This window comes from Apium graveolens, chromosome 1, assembly GCF_009905375.1.
Source record: "Apium graveolens cultivar Ventura chromosome 1, ASM990537v1, whole genome shotgun sequence".
In the NCBI taxonomy this organism is placed as follows: Eukaryota; Viridiplantae; Streptophyta; class Magnoliopsida; order Apiales; family Apiaceae; genus Apium; species Apium graveolens.
The window spans coordinates 157,121,636-157,146,517 of NC_133647.1; positions in this window are offsets into that span (position 1 = coordinate 157,121,636).

Genomic DNA, 24,882 nt, shown 5'->3' on the forward strand with positions numbered 1-24,882 from the left:
AGAGTTGTTAATGGAAGGAACGGAAGACGTCAGAGAAAACAGACTTGATATTATGACTACCCAGTACGAGGCATTCAAATCTCTCCCAGGCGAAAACATAACTTCAGTCTTTGAAAGATTGAACAAGTTGATAAATGAACTGAGCATATATGGGAAGAGATATGAACAGAAAGAGATAAACAAGAAGTTTATGTTGACATTGCCCACACATCTCATAAGTAAAGGAGATTCAGTTCGTGAGCGCTTGGACTTCAAGACTATGTCTCTGGACAAGTTATATGGGAAGATGAAGACTCATGAAATGGAATTGGAACAGACTAAGATAATATATGGAAGTGGTGCAGTGGACTTGAAGAATGTTGAGTTACTGAAGACAACTACTCTTGTAGCTAGTAAACACAAGGACTTGGACATAACTGCTGAAAAGCCAAAGACAAATGATCAAGTGGTTTGTGATGCTGAAGTTGATGATGGAAATCTCTCCGGAGACCCAAGGGATTATTATACAATGGAAGAGTTACAAGATATGAAGGATCCCACCATGGCCAACATGGCAGCTATGTTTGGAAACCTGAGATTCAGGAGGAAACAAGCCTTCAAGGGATCTGGTAGTAGCAATAGGGGTCAGAAATCTCCATCATATTCAGACTCAGGCTACAAGACAGGGATGTTTGTTATGACCGGCATTTTATGTAATAATATTTGTGGATTTGGTATAATATTAAAGTCAAATGAAAATATATTCAATGATTGTACGCTAGTGTGAGTGAAAATTTCTGCATTATAAATTTGTTTTGTGTAGTATATGATTTTTCAAAGCAAGAGTTTATTTAATTTCTTTATTTTTGATTTATAAGGAATATTCTAAGCTTTGGAAAAATTTTCTTTTAAAAGGTATTTTGTTCAAAAATTTTGAAAATGATTTTATAAAGTCTCTAAAAATCCAAGTTATTTTATGGTATAAATTTTATAATTTTTGAACTTGTATTTTATTTTATAAAAATAAATCATTATAAATTTTAGTTGTCATATTTATCAAATTACATAAGAGACCATGCATGCAAATCACCCTTCTATTCTCTCAAAGGGCAAATAAGACTTTTTCCAACCCCACTAACTCATTTGATTATTACCAAATTACTACATTAGCCTTGCATGCAAAATGGCCTAACTTTAGCTAAAGGACATTTTTGTAAGTTCTCACTTCCACTCATTATTTGTCAACCAAAAAGCATAAAACAAAAAAATCAAAGTGGGAGAAATCATTCCACTCATTCCACACTCCAACACACCACAAATTTTCTCTCTTTTCCCCCTCCCACCTTGCTCTCGGCCGAAGGCCAAATCCCCCACCCCCCTTCCATTTTTCAATTCATTCTTCATCTTCCCAAGTGTAAATCTTTTACCTACATTCATCTTATATCCTTTCCATGTGTTTTGAGACTTGGAAGTTGAAGTTCCATGGATGCATGTGTAGTTCTTATGTGATCTCCAAAGAGAAACTCTTGATTCTTGTGAATTCAAGAGCTCTCTATGAGATATATTATGTATATGTGCTAACTAAGTGTTTTATGGAGATATCATGCTTTAAAATCCTTTGCATGCTACTGAAATTTCATTATATATTTATGTTTAGCCATGCATGCTAGTTTTAAGACATTAAAATGATGATCAACCATGTTTTGCATGCTATTCTTTTCGAAATCATGTTGTTATGTTTAAAAATCTATAAATGCGAAATAGGTGTACTTAAAATAGATTGTTTCCATGCTAAATTTCTTAATAATACTTAAAAGAAGTTATATTTCATGATTATTAAGGATGAGCATTAGGTGCAAGTCGATTTTGCAAGCATTTAAAACTTTATGCCTAGCCGAAATCTTGTTATGTGTTTTCCATGAGTTGCATGTTATATATTTAGTTGCATATTGTTGTTTTTGGGCATGGATGATCTCACCCAAGGTTATTTTGAGAATAAGGGAGTTAGTTCAGCAGATTACCATGTATAAGTCTTGGTTTAAGTATTGAGTTGTTGTTAATTGAGTATGTCAAGTCAAAACCTTGGAAAATGAGAGTTATAGTTTCTGCAGAAAATCAGTTTAGTACCCTGAGGTTTAGAGTGAGTTTTGACCATGTCATTGATGTGCACTTTGAGGCCCAAGCCACCAGAAGTTATTATTGGGAGTATACAAAAGGTTTTAGGAGTTGGTTGGAGGTTTGCATGTCATTTGGTTAGGTGCACAAGTAGAATAACAAAATCTGTCCAGCAGGGGATAGTTTTGTTGTAACTTAGAAATAGGGAGATTTGACCATGTCATGGGTAGGCCCTCATTAGGCCCAATTGGGCCTTAGTTAGAGGGAGTGTCAGAGAAGTTTTTTCAACCATAGTTCATAGGATATGAGTTAGAACCATGTGTCACAAGTTAATTCAAGTCAGGGTGTTTTCTGCCCAGAAAAGCAGGGGAACCTTGGACTTTTAGCTTAGGCCCAAGAAGGCTCAAGCCAGGCCCTTGAGCCACATCAAGCTTGTGAGATGCCCTTAGGTCAGGAGAGTCTTGTGTAAAAGTTTTGAAGGAAAACTTGTAGTTTAAGAGTGCCTAATGCACTCAAGAAACTATAGTTGTCATTCTGAAATTTGTACCAGTGAGTACTATCACTTATCACATAGTTTTAGAACACTTAGAAGTGAGTATTAGGTCGACAACCATAGTTGTAAGATAGTATAAGGTCAGTAGAGCAAAAGGCACAAGTGAGGGTCAATAGGTTTTGGATAATTTAGGAAAGGCACATCGAGTTAGGAAGCCAAAATTAGAGGACTTTGTCTAGTTTAGCGACCAAGTGACTTAAGTGGTGAGTCGAGATCATCCAAGCCTAGTGTTGCATTATGGTATATATGGTGTTATTTGATATTAATATACGATATGTGATTATGTGGCTACGTGTGTACATTTGAAATATAAAGGTGGATATAAATTAGGTGCGTATAGGCCTAAGTGTCATCCATGTTTAATTTCGGGTTGTAAATAGGTTAAGATGGTAAGAATATATTATAATGAGGATTATTATTATTTATGTAGGATCTCGAGACGAGGGAAAACTTGCCATAAAAGTCGAGTGAAGCTCTAGTTGCTCCTACCAGTCAGACCAGACCAGCCTATCTCAAGGCAAGTGATTCAACTTGACCTTCATATTTACTATAAACAGTTCATATATATCAATGCAATCATCCTGAGTCATTTTGATATGTTTAAATCAAGCGTATCTCTCGTTTATCTTTGAATTATATAGAAATGCCATGAACCCTCGAGTATGTATTGCAAGTAGTTCAAAAGTCTTTTCATGATAGTTAAATGCCATGATAAAATAAAGAGTTGTTATATTACTTGATTGATCATCTTGATTAATATGCTGATGATTCCTAAGTATTGATATCTCATCCTGATACTTGAACCCCTATAGAACCTTACCTTGAACTCTGATAGTCAGAAACTTACCAACATGATTCCTCATTGATTGATACCCTCTTTCCTATCCTAAAGCTTGACAATTTTGATATATATATACATCCTGAGCTAGAGATCATTACCTTAACACCCATAGTATTCGTGAAGCTTATCTTCTTAATGATCCAACACCTGTACCTTGACGAGAAACCATTGCTTTGATCCGAGTTTGGCATTACCTCTTCATATTATCCATTAGTCTCACCATATTTTCCTGTCCAAGTTCTGACATATGAAAACCTTTTGGTTACCCTAATAGAGTAAAGTTTTGTGAATCATGGCCCTGAGATTTAGTACCATATTTCCCATGTTTCGAGTTAATCTATAATCCCTTAATAAAAATATTTACTGTTAAAAGAGATTTTGTTACCATTCGGTATCAGCTTTTGAAATAAATAAAATATGGGTTTTCAGTCTCAAAGGGGGATAATTGTTTTCTTGAATAGTGGATCTGGACTGAGACGCGAGTCCTTTCCACACTTATATTAGGCTTAAAAGTTGCCTAGGGATTCCCGTTAATGTTTTAATACCCAGCGAGGTTCGGGATTACTTTGTGGCTGATCACCGGCTGTAATCCGTAGCGTCATAAAATGATTTTGATTAAGATATGATTTTAAAATTGTTTTGATGCAAGCAAAATGATGTCATCTCACATAGTTTTATCTCTCGTTATCATTAGTTATGTCTTTCCATTGTCATTCTTAAAAGTATATCTCAATTTATATTTTGTGTCGTACTGTTAGCACTTGTTGAGCATTTGGCTCACTCCTTGCTTTACCCTGATATTACAGCTAGCAGCTATGGTTAGATTCAAGCAGACTGCCCGTAAGACCTGTGATGCTGATGCTTATGTTCGAGCTCAGGTAGAATAAGTAATAATAGCTGTGTGAGGACTCGGTATTTGTAATCAGATGTAATAGTTGGTAGTGTTGGGCTGTTCCAAACCCTAAACTGTAAGATCTTGGATTTGGTTGTGTATTCTTCATTAAAATGATGTAATAGCTATATTTAATTTGTTGTTTAAGTTGGGGGTGTGACATTTAGTGTAAAATCATAGCATGCAAGGATAGAAACTTTATAAAAATACATTTTAAAAGATCATAGGTTCTTTCAAAGTCACATGCAAAACTTCTTTCTTTTTGGAAAATAAATAAAACTAGCATACAACCCACAAAAATTCATTCGACTCCTTAGGAGTCATTGCCGAATGCTTGAGGCCAAGATCATGGCTTGAAAGTAGAAGAAAAATACTTCGGCAAGACCATCTCTTGCTCAAGTTTTATAAGCCACAATTAGTTCAACTTTAGATTCACAAGAATCAAAGTTAAATCCTTGGCTTTAAATACATGCAACTAAGAAACTAACCTTGAATGATTATATAGAACCAAGTGAACTTGTCCTTTTCTTAGAGGAGTTGAAAGATGCAAGAAGATGAAGAAATGAAGAAGAAAAAAATTGAGAGGGGAGGGGGTGTAGGTGCGGCCGAGAGAGAGGGGTGGAGAGAAGAGAGGGTGGAGTGAGGTATTGGTGAAGAAAATGAAGTGAGTGGAGTGTATAAATTTGTTTTTTCTCACTAAAATGGTAGTGGATTTTGAACTTACTATTTTATCCTTCATCCACTAATAACCAACTTTTGCATGCAAGGTTTTATTGGTCTTTTGCTTGGTCAAATGGAGTTAGTGGGGAGTGAAAGGACAGTCCTATCTTTGACCTCTATTTGAGTGGAAATTGCATGCAAGGGTACACTGTCCTTCATTTGCTAAATCAATTCAGGTACATAAATCTTTCCTTCTCCAACTTCATCCCAACTTGTCGGTGTTTTACACTTTCGTCCATATAACACTTCGTATGGTGGCATGCCTATACTGGAATGGTAGCTATTATTTTACGAGAATTCTACGAGTTGTAGATGATCGTCCTAACTCCCCGAAAAATCAATTGCACAGCTTCGCAACATATCTTCAATGGTTTGGATTGTTTGTTCGCTTTGGACATCGGTTTGTGGATGATATGTCGTACTCATGTCTAATTTTGTTCCAAGATTTTCTTGAAATTGCCTCTAGAATCTCGAGTTGAATCACAGGTCTCGATCTGAAACTATTGATATAGGTACACCATGGCATAACACGATTTCGCGTACATACATATGAACTAGTCTATCTAATGAAGACTTCTCATTTATTGGAAGAAAATGAGCCGATTTCGTAAGGCGGTCAACTATCACCCAAATTGCATCATGTCCAGAACGTGTTCGCGGTAAACCCACTACAAAATCTGATAACTCTGGTGAGCGGGGCGACTCCTTCCGATGCCGTGCCTGGACCTTCTCGATGTTAATGAGGTGTATCTGTTGTTGGGATCCTGTAAAACAATACCGGAGGGGGGTTTTGTCCCCGCGGCGCCTCCGGTGTAAGAATAAGTAGCTGGTTGGGGAAGACGAAGATAGAGAGACTAAGATTGTTGTGTGTATGTAGGCTGAGTGTATGAGAGTGTGTGTGTAGTGAAACTGTTTTCTAACCCTCTAACCCTTCATCCTTAGGGGTATATATAGCCCCAAGGTAGGGTTTAGGGGTTGGTACCTTTAGATCGGGGCCATTGGTTCTTGGAGGGGGAGGACGTCTGGCTTGGGTGGATTGCATACACGTGTCCAAGGGAGGACCACCTTCAGGGTATCCTAACGGCCTTCTGACATGCGTCGAGTTTGTCTGATATGTTGGTTATTGATAGTTGTCATCATCACGTGCCCACGTACCCTTCCTTGGCGGGTTGTGGAATGTGCATGTGCTTTCTGTGACCCCCCTCAGGGTGATCCTGGTTCTGGGCCGGATCCGGGTAGGCAGGTGATCCAGGTCATGGGCTGCAACCTGGTAGAAGATGATCCAGGTCCTAGGTTGGCCCTGAGCCTGGGTCTCCCCACTTGATTGCCCTGGGAGAGGGGGGCCTTGATCCATAAATTGAGCCTGATAACCCATAGATCCTGGTTGGGTCCTATCCGGGTTGCTTATACCCTATCATTTATCCCCACTCCCTTATGCAGATTCTCTGGATGAGGGAGTAGAGTAGTATCATGTAGCTGTTATTTTAGGAGAAATTTTTTTGCTCCCTGGTTGCCCCCAAGCTGGATCTGGTATAGTAGATACCAATCCGGGTTAAGGTAGAAGAATTTGGCTACTTCAAAAAAATTTCTGCTCCCTGGTTGCCCCCCAAGCCGGATCTAGTGTAGTAGATATCAATCCGGATTAAGGTAGAAGAATTTGGTTGCGTTAGAAAAATTTTTGCTCCCTGGTTGCCCCCCAAGCTGGATCTGGTGTAGTAGATACCAATCCGGGTTAAGGTAGAAGAATTTGGCTGCTTCAGAAAAATTTCTGCTCCCTGGTTGCCCCCCAATCTGGATCTGGTGTAGTAGATGCCAATCCAGATTAGGGTAGAAGAATTTGGTTGCTTTAGAAAAATTTATGCTCCCTGGTTGCCCCCCAATCCGGATCTGGTGTAGTAGATGTCAATCCGGATTAAGGTAGAAGAATTTGGCTGCTTTAGGAAAATTTCTGTCCCTGGAGCTCCCAATCCGGATCTGGTGTATAGGGGACCAATCCGGATTCGGGTAGGTGAAAACTGTTGCCTTAGATAAAATTCTGTTTGTTTGCTGCTCGTAGGTCTGGATTCACTTTCATCCAGGTAGGTGTCAATGATCCGGGTAGGATGCTGCATTTTGTTTGGAATTTGTAATGTTTTTTAGATTTTTCCCTCCCATGAATTTAAAATTTCAGAAGTTACTCCCTAGAAAACCGGCCCATAATCATCATGGGGTTTAATGCGCTTTAAGTATGTATATATGTGTTTATATGTATATTTTGTAACTTCTGGGAGGACGAATCCCTAGATGCCACGTGGAAGGAGGAGTTACTCCTTCCTGGGCCTATAAAAGACTGGCTCCCCTCTTCCATTTTATTTTTTATTTTCACCCAAAAATGAAAAGTCACTTCGCCTTCTTCTTTTCTCTCTCAATTCCCTTAGAGTTCTTCGAAGCTTTGGAGTGTTTGCTGCCTGATTTTTCCATCGTCATCCCGTCTTTTCTTTCTCTCATGTTCGGCAAATCTATAAGCCCCTTTCTTCTTATCTTTTTTCTTACTTGTTTTTTCTATTCCTTTTATTTTCGAATTTCCATACTTTGCCCAAAGGTTTCGACTGCTTTGATTTTGTTATAGACTCTTCACTTTTTGGGTTGTTTCTGTGGGGTATTTGTCCATTTCTCGCTTGTATTTGTTTAGATCTGCAATTTTCTCTATTTTTTGGGCTCATTTTAGTTTGTTTTTGGTTGGATTTTTCTGGGTTTGTTGGTGGTGTTCTTGGTTAAAAATGTATGTATATGAAAAGGCTATGTATTTTGCTCTCTGATTTTCAAAGTAATTATTTTATGGGTTGGGGTTTTCTTTCGATCCGGGTAGGGGGTGCAAAACCCGGATTTAGTCCAGGTTGCTTGGGTAGAATTTTATGACTTAGGGAACTTTATGATTTATATTAGTTGTTTCGATTCAGATCTATGCTAAGGCTCTTGATCTGGGTCCTCTTTTGCTTCCTGTTACCCGAGTTGGTTGTGGTTCTGGGAATTTGGGTGTTTCAGGGGTTGCTTTTATTTTTAGCATATGTGATCCGGATCGTTGATGTTTTTCCGGGTTGGACTTGCATTAGCGGTTCGGATCATTAGGTTATGGAAAGATTAACATATTGTCCTTGATCCTGACCGCTTAGCAAAAGACTTAAAAATTGTAGAAACCCAGACTAACTCACCTTGATTTTAATAGGTTTATGGTCCGGATCAAGAGGCTTCCCAGGAGAGCTCTAAACTGTTACCTGGGTTTTTCTAGCGAGGAGAGTGATTCGGATTCGACCGAGAGGGAACAGATCCGGGTAGAGATGGGCAAGAAAGCCTCCCCTTCTATTGAGATAATCTCAAAGTTCAGGTACAAGAAAATTTCTAGGGAACTCGCTCCCCTTCACACCTGAGGGATATTGCATAGATGTAAAGTACCACTTTATTGAGAATCCTGCAGATATTGATAACGAAGTCTATTACGGTAGGGCTAGGTATGACAGACAGCCTAATGGTCACCCCGGGGTGTATAACCAGGAAGCTCTCGAGAGGATGTTCGCCGAGTTTCCTATAAGCCGAGATCATTATCAACTGAAAAAAATTTCTCCGAGGCGGACCCGGCTGAGATGGATGAGGTGGCCCGGGCTGCATTCCAATTGACCCCTGATGTTGAGTGGAGGTGGCCGGAACCTAATGAAAGGATCTATCACCGCCCGAAAGACGGGTTTCTTCCATCTGGATGGAGCATATTAGATCCGGGTGGAGCCCCCGCTGCTATATGTTTATCAAACACCTCTACAAGCATGTGTACAAGATATCCCCGATACAGATCACCTCGAATGGGATAAAGTCTATGACCTGGTTCTTCCACCAAATCTTCTATCTTTCCAAATCCAGTCAGAAACCTTTTTACGAGATTAGGTTCCGGGCCGCGGAGTGTGGGTACGGCCTGGGTAGAGCCAAGCCTATTATGCACCAGACCTCCTTAAAGTTCTGTAATGGGGAGATCATTCTGCTGAAGGGATATGATCTAGTTTATCTCCCTTACTTTACAATGGAAGGTGTTTAGACCAAGTTCAGTCCGGCTGTACTTGAAGGTCGGGCCTTGTCTCAAATGAGGTCCTTCTATGATTCCCTCGGATTCCAGCCGACCCGGGATACTTTCATGAATCATAAGCTGCTCTTTAAACTCGGGTGTAAGTTTTTTTTTGTTTTTTTATATATAGATCTGGGTCCTTTCCACTTAGACTTTCCTTGTTGTTTGGTCCGAATCCGTGCCCCATTTCTATGTGTATGATCCAGATCGGTCGTTCTGTTTAGATTTATCTTAGAGAGTTTGCATCTGACTTGTAATTTGTTTAGATAAAATGTTGGCCCTTGATCCAGATCTCTTGCTTCGTTTGTTGATCCGGATCCTTGTCATATTTGATTTTGACTTGTAATTTGTTTAGATAAGATGCTAGCCCTTGATCCAGGTCTCTTGCTTCGCTTGTTGATCCGGACACTGGTCCTATTTGCTTTTGACTTGTAATTTGTTTAGATAAAATGATGGCCCTTGATCCGGGTCTCTTGCTTCGCTTGTTGATCCAGATCCTGGTCCTATTTGCTTTTTTGTACTACGAATATTGTTTTGTCCCGATCCGGGTCCTTTATCGTGCATTTAGATCCGAATCCTTTTATCCCGGAATCTGACCTCCTTTTCTTGTGCTTCTACAGGTCTGCCTCATTTCAACCGTGACTTTCTCGGAATCATGTCTTCTTCCGCTTATGCCGCAACTTTCAATACTCTTGGCCTGGCTTTCAAGACTACTAAGGGGGCCTCAGGACCTAGATCCGGGTCTGCTGAAATCGAGGGTGGGGCTGAATCTTCAGTCCCTCAGAACATCTTGAACCCGGGCCATGATGCAGGGGACTCTGAGCCCGAGGTTCAGGAGATTCCGGGTGACGAGAATCCCCCAAGAAAGAAAAGGAAATCAGTCCCAACCAAACCTCCCCGGGCCAAAGCTTTCATCTCTAACCGGGTCGTCTGTGACTCGGAAGGGAAGGGCCCAGATGGGGATGCTGTGAAGATAGGAACCAAGTCTTTGGTCGACCATGCTGGGTTCATGTCGAGCATTCCCTCTGAGGATGACTGGGAGGAAGTTGAGGGATATAGCATGGTTGCTGCTTTGAAGAAGTTAATCGGGCAATGGGGGTAGGTAATGTTAAATTATTCTATGATTTTAGTTCCAGATTGTGTCCCTCAACTTAGTTTCTGTACTTAGTTTATGTCTTGTCTTTTTCCAGCTCGGGAGCACCATATCCATCTACTCGGATGTCGCTTTTACAGAGATCCATGAGGCCGACAACCGGACTAGAGCTGAGAAGTTTCGAGTTAATAACTTAAAGGATGAGCCGGACGAGGCCGGGAGAGCTTCCGAACTGTCAAGTCCGGATTGAATGAGCAGCTGAAGGAAGAGAAGGCTCGGGCTGATGGCCTTTCCAAGGAGGTGGAGAAGCTTAAATCTGACTTGGCTGCTAAGGAGAATCTGAACAAGGAAGCTATCATCGCCGAGTTCAAAGCTTGGGATGTTTATGACATCGAGGTGGCCCAGGCTAGAGTCCCGGAGGTCCACAGGACATGGCTTATTGTGGAGAGGCACATTAAGTCTGATCCCCCGGCTAATTGGGATAGCTTCATTCGGGAGTTCCTTGCAGCCAAATCAGCTGTTGAACAGGGTCGGGGTGAACCGGAACCACATGATGGCCCTATCCCCAGTTTCCTTTAGATTTGCTGCAGCTTTGTTAAGCTTTTCGGGCCTTGCTCATGTAATTTCCGTTCCATAGGATTTCTGATTCCCGTACTTTGATTTGAACTATTTATAATATTTGGACCTATCCGGATTGGTGGCAATCCGGATCTTACTTTTAATTAGATTTACTTTGTTAACTCGCTTGTTTAGAAGATATTACAATTATTTAAGCTCTTGATCCGGGTTAGACGTCCTACCCGGTGAGTTAGCTTTGCTGCTTGATCCGGTTCCTGGCTCGGATTCAAACCAGAGTTGTTGCTGGTGCTTCAGAAATATTATGCCAAAATGATTTTAATCCGGGCTGTGAATATGTCCCCCAACCCGGATTGGGTTTATAGCCGGGTGGTTCCGAGTATGAAGCCTTATCAGGGTTAATTTTTGATTTTTATATTGCCTTCCAATCCGGGTATGATACCATATCCGAATTGATGGTTGCTTTTGTTTCTTTTTGTACTGAAGGATAATCCAAGTACATAATTGTAGTTTTCAACCCGGATTAGGATTCCCATCCGGGTTAATTTTTATTTTATATATTGGTTGTCAACCCGGGTGTGACACCATATCCGGGTTTTTGTTTGCTTTTTCTGCTTTGAAGAAGTTAATCGGGCAATGGGGGTAGGTAATGTTAAATTATTCTATGATTTTAGTTCCAGATTGTGTCCCTCAACTTAGTTTCTGTACTTAGTTTATGTCTTGTCTTTTTCCAGCTCGGGAGCACCATATCCATCTACTCGGATGTCGCTTTTACAGAGATCCATGAGGCCGACAATCGGACTAGAGCTGAGAAGTTTCGAGTTAATAACTTAAAGGATGAGCCGGACGAGGCCGGGAGAGCTTCCGAACTGTCAAGTCCGGATTGAATGAGCAGCTGAAGGAAGAGAAGGCTCGGGCTGATGGCCTTTCCAAGGAGGTGGAGAAGCTTAAATCTGACTTGGCTGCTAAGGAGAATCTGAACAAGGAAGCTATCATCGCCGAGTTCAAAGCTTGGGATGTTTATGACATCGAGGTGGCCCAGGCTAGAGTCCCGGAGGTCCACATGACATGGCTTATTGTGGAGAGGCACATTAAGTCTGACCCCCCGGCTAATTGGGATAGCTTCATTCGGGAGTTCCTTGCAGCCAAATCAGCTGTTGAACAGGGTCGGGGTGAACCGGAACCACATGATGGCCCTATCCCCAGTTTCCTTTAGATTTGCTACAGCTTTGTTAAGCTTTTCGGGCCTTGCTCATGTAATTTCCGTTCCATAGGATTTCTGATTCCCGTACTTTGATTTGAACTATTTATAATATTTGGACCTATCCGGATTGGTGGCAATCCGGATCTTACTTTTAATTAGATTTACTTTGTTAACTCGCTTGTTTAGAAGATATTACAATTATTTAAGCTCTTGATCCGGGTTAGACGTCCTACCCGGTGAGTTAGCTTTGCTGCTTGATCCGGTTCCTGGCTCGGATTCAAACCAGAGTTGTTGCTGGTGCTTCAGAAATATTATGCCAAAATGATTTTAATCCGGGCTGTGGATATGTCCCCCAACCCGGATTGGGTTTATAGCCGGGTGGTTCCGAGTATGAAGCCTTATCAGGGTTAATTTTTTATTTTTATATTGCCTTCCAATCCGGGTATGATACCATATCCGAATTGATGGTTGCTTTTGTTTCTTTTTGTACTGAAGGATAATCCAAGTACATAATTGTAGTTTTCAACCCGGATTAGGATTCCCATCCGGGTTAATTTTTATTTTATATATTGGTTGTCAACCCGGGTGTGACACCATATCCGGGTTTTTGTTTGCTTTTTCTCTTTTTTGCACTTAAAAAATAATCTGAGTACATAATGGTTATTTTCAACCCGGATTTGGATGCTTATCCGGGTTGTTTTTTGCTTGTAAGATTGCTTTCAATCCAGGTATGCTACCAATCCGGGTTGATGTTTGTTTATGTTGCTTTATGTACTTAGAAAATAATCTGAGTACATAATGGTTATTTTCAACCCGGATTTGGATGCTTATCCGGGTTGATTTTTGCTTTTAATATTGGCTTTCAATCCGGGTATGCTACCAATCTGGATCTACCAATCCGGATTAATGTTTGCTTATATTGCTTTATGTACTTAGAAAATGATCTGAGTACATAATGGTTGTTTTCAACCCGGATTTGGATGCTTATCCGGATTGATTTTTGCTTTTAATATTGGCTTTCAATCCGGGTATGCTACCAATCTAGATTGATGTTTGCTCTATGTACTTAGAAATTCTCTAAGTAAATAGTGGTTGCTGTTAATCCGGATTTGAAAATTTTTCCGGGTTTTCTGCTTTTATTTTTTGCTTCCAACCCGGGTATGAGACCATATCCGGATTATTTTTTGTTTGCTTTACTACTAAGGTAAAAGAAATTACAACTTTTTGAGAAGGGAAAATTCTTTTCATTGATTTGGAATTTTTTTCAAACAAAATATTGGATCATAGAGTGGTTGCTTGCCATAGGCTACAAGTTTTTTGTTTGATTTTGGTTGCTTTTCTATTGATAGAATTTTCTAAGTCTGAGTCCATGCCAAGTGTTCGGGATCCCGAATTTATCCATATTCATGAGCTTGTACGTGATTGGCCTTAACACTTCCTTGATCTTATAAGGGCCTTCCCACCTTGGCATTAGCTTCCCCGTGTTGGTAGGATCTGAAGCTTCTGTGTCTCGAAGTACCAGGTCCCCAACTTGAAAGTTTTTGACCCGGGACTTCTTGCTGAAGTGTTCTTTAGTTTTTTCCTTGTACTTATCCATCCTTGCCACATCCTGGTCTCGGACTTCATCAATTAGCTCAATATTTGTTCTGAGCCCCTCCTCATTTGCTATTTCATCAAAGTTGATTGCTCGATGGGATGGGGGTCCTACTTCAATTGGTAGCATTGCTTCAGTTTCATAAGCCAGTTTGAAGGGTGTTTCTCCCGTGCTCGTCCAAGGGCTGGTCCTGTAGGCCCATAGGACATTAGGCAATTCTTCAAGCCATTTGGTTTTTCTTTCCCTGAGCCTTTTCTCGATTCCCCGGAGAAGGATCCGGTTGGTTACTTCTACTTGGCCATTCCCTTGAGGGTAGGCTACAGATGATTTCTTGTGCCGGATACCCTGCTCTTGAAGGTAGGATTCAAATTCTGATCTAACAAACTGTGGCCCATTATCTGAGACCAGTACTTTCGGGATCCCGAACCTCATCAAGATATTGTCCATGAACTTGATGCAATCTTGTTGGTTTATCGTTCTCATGGCCTTTAACTCTACCCATTTGGTCATATAATTGATTCAGACTAGCAAGTACCTGAGGTCTCCTTTGGCCCTGGGGAAGGGTCCCATGATATCAATGCCCCATAAAGCAAAGGGGATTAATGACAAGAATGACGAGGGTAGTACTGGGCTCATCCGGGTCACATTGCTGAAGAGCTGGCATTCCTTGCATTTTTTCATAAAATCTACTGCATCCTAGTGAATAGTTGGCCAGTAGTACCCTTGTCTTATGATCTTATGAGCTAGGGCCTTTGCGGACATATGATCCCCGCATATCCCTTCGTGAACCTCCATCAGACAGTACTGTGCCTCCCCTGGGCCAATGCACTTTAGGATTAGAGATGAAAAGGTCCGGCGATAGAGTATCTCTTCTTCGATAAAGAATTTTGATGCCTTGGCTTTTAACTTTGAGCCTTCCATTTGTCTTCCGAGAGCTCTCCCTTCTCCAAGTAGTTGATAAATGGAGTCATCCAATTTGGGTTGTTGTCTATTTCCATGACCTCTTCAAATTCTGTGCTTGGTCTCTGTAACTCTTCGAAGTAGACGGAGCAATCCAGGTCTGATGAGTTTTGAACCAGTTTAGATAGTGTATCAGCCTTTGAATTCTCCTCTCTGTAGATTTGTACGACATGTGTTTTTGGTATCAAGGTGAGGTGGCTTTGGACAAGAGCTTGGTACTTGGCTAGAACTGGATCCTTGGCTATGTACTCGCCGTTTGTTTACTTTACTACGATCTATGAGTTGCTGTAGATTTTGAGGTCCTGGATCCTGAGTGTTTTTGCTAGCTTCAATCCTACTATCAAGGCCTCATATTCCGCTTGGTTGTTTGTTGCTAAAAAGCCAAAAGAGATTGCGGTTTGAATTGTGAAGCCTTTTGGGCTCTTTAAAATGAGCCATGCTCCTGATCTTTCATTTGTTGAAGAACCGTCAACTTTGAGAGCCCAGGCTCTTGTGTCTTGATCATTGTTGCTCTCAGGGTCGATGCTCATGGGCTTAGGCTCGTCTTTCGTGAAGTTGCACTCTATTATGAAATCGGCCAAAGCCTGGGCTTTGATTGCTGTTCTTGGGATGAAACTCAAGTTGAATTGGCTTAGCTCAACTGCCCAATTTACCAACCTTCCCGAGACATCTGGCTTGTGTATTATCTTCCTCAAGGGTTGGTGAGTTACAACCCGGATCTCCCTTCCCTGGAAGTAGTGTATGAGCTTCTTGGATGCTGTGACTAAGGCAAAAGCAAACTTTTCTAGCCTTGGGTATCGGGTCTCCGCGTCTTTTAGTACTTGGCTCACATAGTAAACTGGTTGCTGTTTTCCATTCTCTTCCCTGATTAGAGCTGCTCCAACTGCCAGGGCCCTTACTGATAGGTAAAGGGATAGGGGTTCCCCGGGTTGGGCTTTGGTTAATACAGGAGGTTGAGGAAGATACCTTTTAATTTTTTCAAATGCGCTCTGGCATTCCGGACTCCAATTAACTTCTCTCTTGTTGGTTGCTCCTTTCAATAAATCAAAAAAGGGTAGGCATCTCTCAGCTAGCTTTGAGATGAATCTTCTAAGTGCTGCCAGTGACCCTCCTAGCTTTTGCACATCCTTATGTGTTCTGGGAGGCCTCATCTCCTGGATTGCTCTTATCTTTTCTGGGTTGGCTTCAATTCCCCGGTTGCTGATCATGAATCCAAGAAATTTTCCTGCCCCTACTCCGAATGTGCACTTTTCTGGATTAAGTCTGAGTGAGTACTTTCTCAAGTTGTTAAAGCATTCTCTTAAGTCTCCTTTGTGACCGGGGATGCTTGTTGACTTTGCAATCATGTCATCAACATAGGATTTCAGGTTCTTTCCAATCTGGTCTTTGAAGATTTTATTCATTGCTCTCTGGTAGGTTGTTCCCGCATTATTCAATCCGAAAGGCAGCATTACCTAGGCATAGACCGCCCTGTAGGTGATGAAGGATGTTTTCAAGATATCTTTCAGATTCATTTTAATCTGGTTGTACCCCGATTAGGCATCCATAAAGCTCAGAATTAAGTGCCCGGATGTGGCGTCGATCAATTGATCAATGTTTGGCAAGGGATAAGGATCTTTTGAGCATGCACTATTCAAGTCGGTGTAATTGACACACATTCTCCATTTCCCGTTTGCTTTTTTCACCATAACAAAATTTGCCAACCATTCCGGGTACTTGACCTCGCATATGATCTTAGCTTTCAGTAGTTTCTCAACCTTTTCATCTATTGCTTTCTGCCTTTCTGGTGCGAAATTCCTTTTATTCTGCTTAACTGGTTTCCTCTCGGGGTTGACGTCCAAGCTATGCATTGCTATGGATTTATCCAGCCCGGGCATGTCTCTTGGGCTTCAGGCAAATATATCAGAGTACCGGAGTAATGATACCAGGTCTTTTCTGAAGAAAGCCTCGAGTCCGGATCCTATCTTTACCTTCTTGGAAGGATCGCTCGCATTGATCAGAATTGTTTCCGTTTCTACAGCGGCCTCGATCTTGGCATGATCCATGCTTGATACCAACTATTGGGTCCGGGAATTTGTGTTATTCTTCATATAGACCTGACCCTAGGCTGTCATTTCTTTTTGGTTGTTTTCCCCTACTTCACTTATTTCAGGGTTGGTTGCTTGCACAGTAGGATCGCCTTGGCCGAGGCCTGGGCTCAATTCAATCTCTGCTGTGACTTGGTTGCTTTTTCGCTCTTTCGAGCTTGGTTTGGTTGCTTTTGGATCCGGGATGGATTCTATGATCCGGACTTCTTTTCTCGCATCATCCCTTGAATGGGGGCGATGTTTCTTAATGCTTTGCTGTTTGTGAAGGACTACTGTCTTCCTCTTGTTGTCTTGGTGAGTTTCAGCCATTACCAGGGCCTGGCTATAATATCTTTCAGCGATCTCATAATCTCCCTTAACTTCTCCTACCCCGGTTGGGTTTGGGAATTTGATTTTCAAGTGTGATATAGAGGTGATTGCTTGGATCCTGGTTAGAGCTGATCGTCCAATTATGCCGTTGTAGGATGATGGTATGTTGATCACGTAGAATTTTATTACATGGATCACTTGGTTTGCGGCCGATCCAAATATCACTGGCAAGTATAAGGTTCCCTGGATCGGGACCAAGTTATTTGAGTGCACGCTCCCGAGCTTCATCCGGTCCACAGTATGCTTGAAGAGTATATTTATTGAAGAGCCATTGTCTATCAGCATTCTCCTGACCTCGTTATCAAAGATGTCAAGTATCACCACCAAAGCTTCATTATGGTTCGGGTTGACCCCTTCATAATCCTTGTTGTTGGATGAGATTACCATCTCCGGGTAGGATTGGATGGAGAATACTTCATCTCCTGAGCCCGGGCTCCTAGGGGGGGAGTGTGACCCCCCTAGGACCACATTCACTACAATATTTCCTCTACTTTTTCTGTCTTCCTTCTGATTTTTCTCTCGGGAGATGTACTGATTCAGGTTACCCTTTTTTACTTGATCTTCAATGAAGTATTTGAGAGAGAGATCATTTTCAGTTTTGTGCCCATGTGTTTCATGATAGTCGCATTGTCCGTTGTAAGGCCTGCTCTCTGGGGGAGTCTGCATGGCCTTCAGTGGGTAATAGAATGGCTTTCCCTTGATCTCCTTCAGTATCTCTTTCTGTTTCCTGTATAGTGGTGTCCAATCTGGCTCTTGCCTAGGCTCTCTGTGTAACGCCCCCAAATCCGGGGTCAGAGGATTTGGTCGTCACTATGAAACCTCAATCCAAATCAACCTGTTTAATCGATAAATAAATGCCCGCGGAAGATATTTAGCATAAATGACCCCAGACTAATCCAAGATCTTTTAAGGTTACAGTTCTAGAAACATGAAATCCAAATTCCATCAATAATTTTTTTCGCTTTCTTTTAAAACTCTTTTCAATAAATTCCAACTTAAAACTAAACCCACTAGTATAACTTTGAAATGAAGTATACTAGGCCCCAAATAAAATAACACAATATAATACAATATAATATAAACAACTTTACACAAAAGAACTTACACTAATTCGCAAACCCTGGACCAACCACCTTCCAAGAGCTTCTTCTTGCTTCCTCGAATTACGCGGCTAAACAGCAAGTTAATCCTCACTGGAGGTTAAATTTAAAACAGGAAAGTATGAGTGAAAGAAATGCTCAGCAAGATCATTATGACATATATGGGGTCGTTTTGATATAAAACCTACATCTGCATTAGAGCAGAACATTTAAAATCATAGTTGTTGAATCATAAAATTTTAGTTGAGGAATCCCAGATTTAATTCCTTAATTGTATTCAAAACCAATTTGATATTTTTGAGCGAGATGCTTCAGCAATACTTTGAATCTTGACGAGAATAAAATTCGTAAAATAGTGTTTACGGAAATATCGTAAACCACAATAACATGAGACAATGATTATGGATTGAATCATAAACTTTATTCAAAACCGAACTCTTCAAATTAATACTTATTTTGCTGTCATATCAAATTAGATATCAATACGAACTTTGATGCTCACAACATTCCATACTGAAGTCAACATCATTCATCTATACTAATACCACCTTTGATATTTAACAACAACATAAGTATCAGCATAAATCAAAATCTGAATCAAAACCGCACTTTACCATTATTCCAAAACAGAAACAGTTGATAAATCATTCCTTATAAGATTATCAAAAGTAATATAATAATATCGATTGGAACCAAATTATGCACTATGCTGTTCCTAATGATCAGTCATGAAACAACACCGGTATCCCGCAGCCATACCGTTAATATAGGTACTACCCGTATCCCGAAGACATACGGTACCTATAGGGCACCAGAAAAGGCATAACAAGCCTTTTAAGATATTACACTTCCGTATTACACTTCTATATAATAGCTCACGCTGGACCGGTGCTTCGGCCTCTTACGCAATCAGTAACCATCCAATCTTAAAACCTTTTATTGAAAAGGGGTCATGATACTCGACACCCGAAATAATTTTATTCCCCCATTAACTTGGGTAGGAATATTCACAACCAAATCACTTTTCTCAAAATCCAAAACATTTATAAATCCAGTAATTGGATAAGTAAAATCACTTGACTATTTTGAATATAGAATAGCAGATGAGTATTTGCATAAATAGAATTATTTAATTCAGCGATATGTAAAATATTTATATATTCTGAACAGAGAATAGGGAAAACAATACTTGCATAATATGATTCGAAATTAACGTCACTTGAATGATAAGCGAAGTCAGGGGTACTTGCCTTTGAGTTTTTTTAGCAGTTAATCACACTTGCAAAGATGCATCTATTCTGACATTCTGTCTCAAGACATCTCCGTCCTACTTTTCAACACCTTACTGATATGCTGCTCCTGCGATTGCTAGAAGCCAGATATCAAGTTCCATTCCATCTCACTCTTTATCCAACATCTTGTCTTGATCAACTCGAATGATCTGCATCTATAATTAAAATATAGAACTTTAATTGTCTAATCAATAACCACTCGATGAACTACGCGTCAAAAGCCTATCGTCTACCCATACGATAGCCCACACACAAGGAAAACAGTCAAACACAAGACTTATGACCCACATATTCACGTAATTCACATAGCACATAAGCACATAACTCATATATCACATAATTCATATCACATAAGACTCGGTTCATCAGAAGGGTTGACTCGGTATGTTTAAAACGGAAATCGGGTCAAAAATATGATTTATCGATCAAAAATCGACTCAGAATGATTCGTAAAACAAGCGACCTTTCGAAACAAAAGAATTCGGGTCTCGAAAGTATTTTTATTGAAAGCGGAATATGTTTCTGAGTCTGTACGCGTTCGTTTCGTATTAAACGGATGAACGGTTTATTTATTATGAATTTTTGAACATTTTTCGGAATTAAAACAATCTCCGAATCATTTAATAATAAAATAATAGGGTTCAAACACCCTAAAATAATTTTATATGATTTATCGAGCCTGGAAAATAATTTAAAATAATATTTTAAAGCTCGAAACTATTTTTTGAAATTTTTAAATCAAAAATAAATAATTAAATCTAATTAAATAATCAATTAAAATTAATTAATAACTAATTAAAATAATTAATCAATTAATATTTAAATTAATTGACTAATTAAATAATTAATTATCAACTAAAATTAATTAATTAAATAATTTGGATTTATTTTTGAATTAAAAATAAATTTCAGAATTAAAATAATGATTTTTAGAATTAAACATAAGGTTTTTGAAATAAATTTTAATAGAAAAATCCAAAAACAAATCAGGTAATTGAATTTGGGGAAAAATTGAATCAAATTAGGGTCAAAGCAATTAGGGAAACGGACCCTGAAGAAATTTCCGGGTCGGGCTTGAAGCCGACCGGAAAATTGAGGAAGACGACTGGAAAACGTCCGGCCGCCGAGCTCCGGTGACTTCCCAGGGCAAAAACGAGGCCAATCTTTACGGTTTTAACTCCAAATATTCTCTAATTCGACTCCTAAACTCAGAAACAACATCAGCAACGATCACCAATCGCTAGAACCCGGTAATCGATCGGGAAATTAACCCCCGACGTACTTTCCGGCGAATCGCAATTTTTACTATTTACTGAACCAAATTCAACAATTAACATCTTAAAACGAAGCTTGTAACACGTATAATCTAATACAATCAATTATACAAGGCAACAATCAGCAAATTAAAAACCCCTAAATCTGAATAAGAACCCTAAAAATCGATTTTATAAATTACTAGTCCTCTGATAATTTTGATGAGCAAATAGGAAAGAGGATGTTGAGAGCTTCAAAACGGATATTCATACTTGTGATTTGGTGTTCAATAACACCTTCAAAATTGACTTTGATTTTCAGAATTCTTCAAGAACACCAAGAACACATATTCAAGAAATTTTCAGAAAATCAAACCTTAATTTCTATATGATATTGAACTCTATTTTTGAAGTATAATATACCAAATCGACCAGAAAAACATGCTCTACAACATGGAAGCATCAAATCACATCAACAACATCAAGAACAAATTTTCATAATTTAATTATCAAATAATTTGAATATAAATAATTAAATAAGAAAATTACCATGATTTCTGGAAAGAAACTGATGATTGATTCAGAAAGAAGATTTCAAGAGCTTCGTTTTGATATGCTGTACGCCCGAATCGGAGTTCGATAACGCCTTCATTCTTGTGTTTGATTCTCGGGAACGTATCGGTTTCTCAGGTTTTTCTCTGTATTTACGGTGTTTTAACTGGTTGCAAATGAATAAACGGAATAAAAGAAATAAGAAATAGGCTATTTATATTTATGAAATATTGGATCGTTCTGGATCAGTTTGGATCGTTAAATTAGTTGTTTAGCCACTAAGTAACTACAAAAATGATACAATTCAATACCAGAATTGGATAATTATCAAAACCGAACTTTTTATAAAACACTATATACGAAAATAACGTAAAAATATCCCGTCTCTCGAGAATACGGGTTTTTGTCGATTACCGAAATGATTATCGTATCGAAAATATTGCGTCGGGCCATGCACGGGTCAAACCGTAATCCGGATTGAAAAAGTCAAAACACAGAAAATGTCCAGAATTACCAGATTCGGTTAGGAAGGAGTTTTCGGAAGAGTTTCGGGTTGTAAAAACGCAAAAACGGTTGAAGTCGGACGATTCCCGGCTTAATTAAATAAGTTTGGTAATTATTCAGAAAATAATTAATAATTCATAACTCAATATAAAATCATCTAACAGTCCAAAAATTACCAGAAAAATATCACAATTATCTATATTTTATTCTGGACATATAAAAATTCAAATACTCAAATAATATCACATCTAAACACCCAAACATCAATTCCACTTATCAGATAATTCACTAAAATTCACCTAAAATCACATAAATAATTCCAAATAATTATAAAAATAATATCTGAAAATATGGGATATTACAATCTACCCCACTTATAAGGATTCCGTCCTCGGAATCAACAGAAGAGAGCACTAGGGATCTTATCACAAATTTTCCATTTCCAAATAAACTCAATTTTCCATAATCTCAAATAAATCTTGTATTCCTTGTATAATAAAACTTTTACAGGAGCTTCACTGTGCACCACTGTTCCATTCACACCCTTTGACCAATTCTTCAATAGAATTACTTTTTACTGATTGCGAGAAAGAAGAATAGAGAAGATAGAGAGAATAAAAAAAAGAGATATAGTTAAATAGAGAGAGAAATAAAGAAACATACTGACTTCGGTATACGCCACTGATATTCTAATCGCATTGCAGTCCGCTGTCGTCCTTCGTAATTCCATCACATCGCCTTACTTTTACTTGACCAAGATAACTCAGCTTAACTTGATTGGCATACCTTTGAATATTTGAGATGATAAAATCATAGAATTTCAAAGAGAAAAGAATTTCATATCATAACAGGATAGAATCTGAATTTGATAAAAAGTATTGTTGAAATGAAAGAATAACTGAGAGATCAATATGATCAAATGAACTTGGTATTGCGTGTCCAAATTAAGACACTACTAAAGGTTGTTAACCTTCATGTATTCACAATACACACAAGTGATGGTGTCCCATCCAACTCCTATCACACAGACAGGTATACCTTATGTCCCCTATAGTTAGGGTTGTTCATCCCAGTCAGAATAAAAGAATATCAAAGGAATCCAAAATCAAATGAATAAAAGTGAAAAGATTTCAAAGCTGATATTTCTGAAGGAATAGAATCCAGAGAAAAATTCTGACACCAAATAAGCAAGCGGTGTCACATCCCAATAAACTATCCGCCATATAAGAAAAGTGGAAGTTAAATTATCATAACTTGGCAGAGCTATCAAAACCTGAAAAATAGGCTTCATGAAAGCCTCTGGAACATTTAAAACACAAATATGATTGAAAATGAGTGTTAGGGAATATATCCTCTCACAGATATCTCTTTTGAGAGAGGCCAAAATAAATTATAGAAAGAGAAGGTATTGCCAAAGTCTTAATATTTATCTTCAATTTGAACTCTCCAGTTAACTCGCCATCTGATTCCAGATGCTTCTTCATGTTCCAAGGATATCGATAATCTTCATCGTCGTCAAAACGTAGTAGCCTCGAAAGGTTCCACAATAGAAGTTTTGCAACTGCCAGGAGTTCCATCCAGCTCAGCATAACCATCTCGAACGAATGCGCCTATCTTAACTTATTCGTTGGTACTATATCCAATAGTCCAACAGGAACTCGATATGAGCTCAAACATCCTCACATAGCTATACACACTCCTACACACTCTCATTTCTAGTTTACTATAACCTCAGCTCTGATACCAACCTATAACGCCCCCAAATCCGGGGTCAGAGGATTTGGTCGTCACTATGAAACCTCAATCCAAATCAACCTGTTTAATCGATAAATAAATGCCCGCGGAAGATATTTAGCATAAATGACCCCAAACTAATCCAAGATCTTTTAAGGTTACAGTTCTAGAAACATGAAATCCAAATTCCATCAATAATTTTTTTCGCTTTCTTTTAAAACTCTTTTCAATAAATTCTAACTCAAAACTAAACCCACTAGTATAACTTCAAAATGAAGTATACTAGGCCCCAAATAAAATAACACAATATAATACAATATAATATAAACAACTTTACACAAAAGAACTTACACTAATTCGCAAACCCTGGACCAACCACCTTCCAAGAGCTTCTTCTTGCTTCCTCGAATTACGCGGCTAAACAGCAAGTTAATCCTCACTGGAGGTTAAATTTAAAACAGGCAAGTATGAGCGAAAGAAATGCTCAGCAAGATCATTATGACATATATGGGGTCGTTTTGATATAAAACCTACATCTGCATTAGAGCCGAACATTTAAAATCATAGTTGTTGAATCATAAAATTTTAGTTGAGGAATCCCAGATTTAATTCCTTAATTGTATTCAAAACCAATTTGATATTTTTGAGCGAGATGCTTCAGCAATATTTTGAATCTTGACGAGAATAAAATTCGTAAAACAGTGTTTATAGAAATATCGTAAACCACAATAACATGAGACAATGATTATGGATTGGATCATAAACTTTATTCAAAACCAAACTCTTCAAATTAATACTTATTTTAATGTCATATCAAATTAGATATCAATACGAACTTTGATGCTCACAACATTCCATACTGAAGTCAACATCATTCATCTATACTAATACCACCTTTGATATTTAACAACAACGTAAGTATCAGCATAAATCAAAATCTGAATCAAAACCGCACTTTACCATTATTCCAAAACAGAAACAGTTGATAAATCATTCCGTATAAGATTATCAAAAGCAATATAATAATATCGATTGGAACCAAATTATGCACTATGATGTTCCTGATGATCAGTCATGAAACAACACCGGTATCCCGCAGCCATACCGTTAATATAGGTACTACCCGTATCCCGAAGACATACGGTACCTATAGGGCACCAGAAAAGGCATAACAAGCCTTTTAAGATATTACACTTCCGTATTACACTTCTTTATAATAGCTCACGCTGGACCGGTGCTTCGGCCTCTTACGCAATCAGTAACCATCCAATCTTAAAACCTTTTATTGAAAAGGGGTCATGATACTCGACACCCGAAATAATTTTATTCCCTCATTAACTTGGGTAGGAATATTCACAACCAAATCACTTTTCT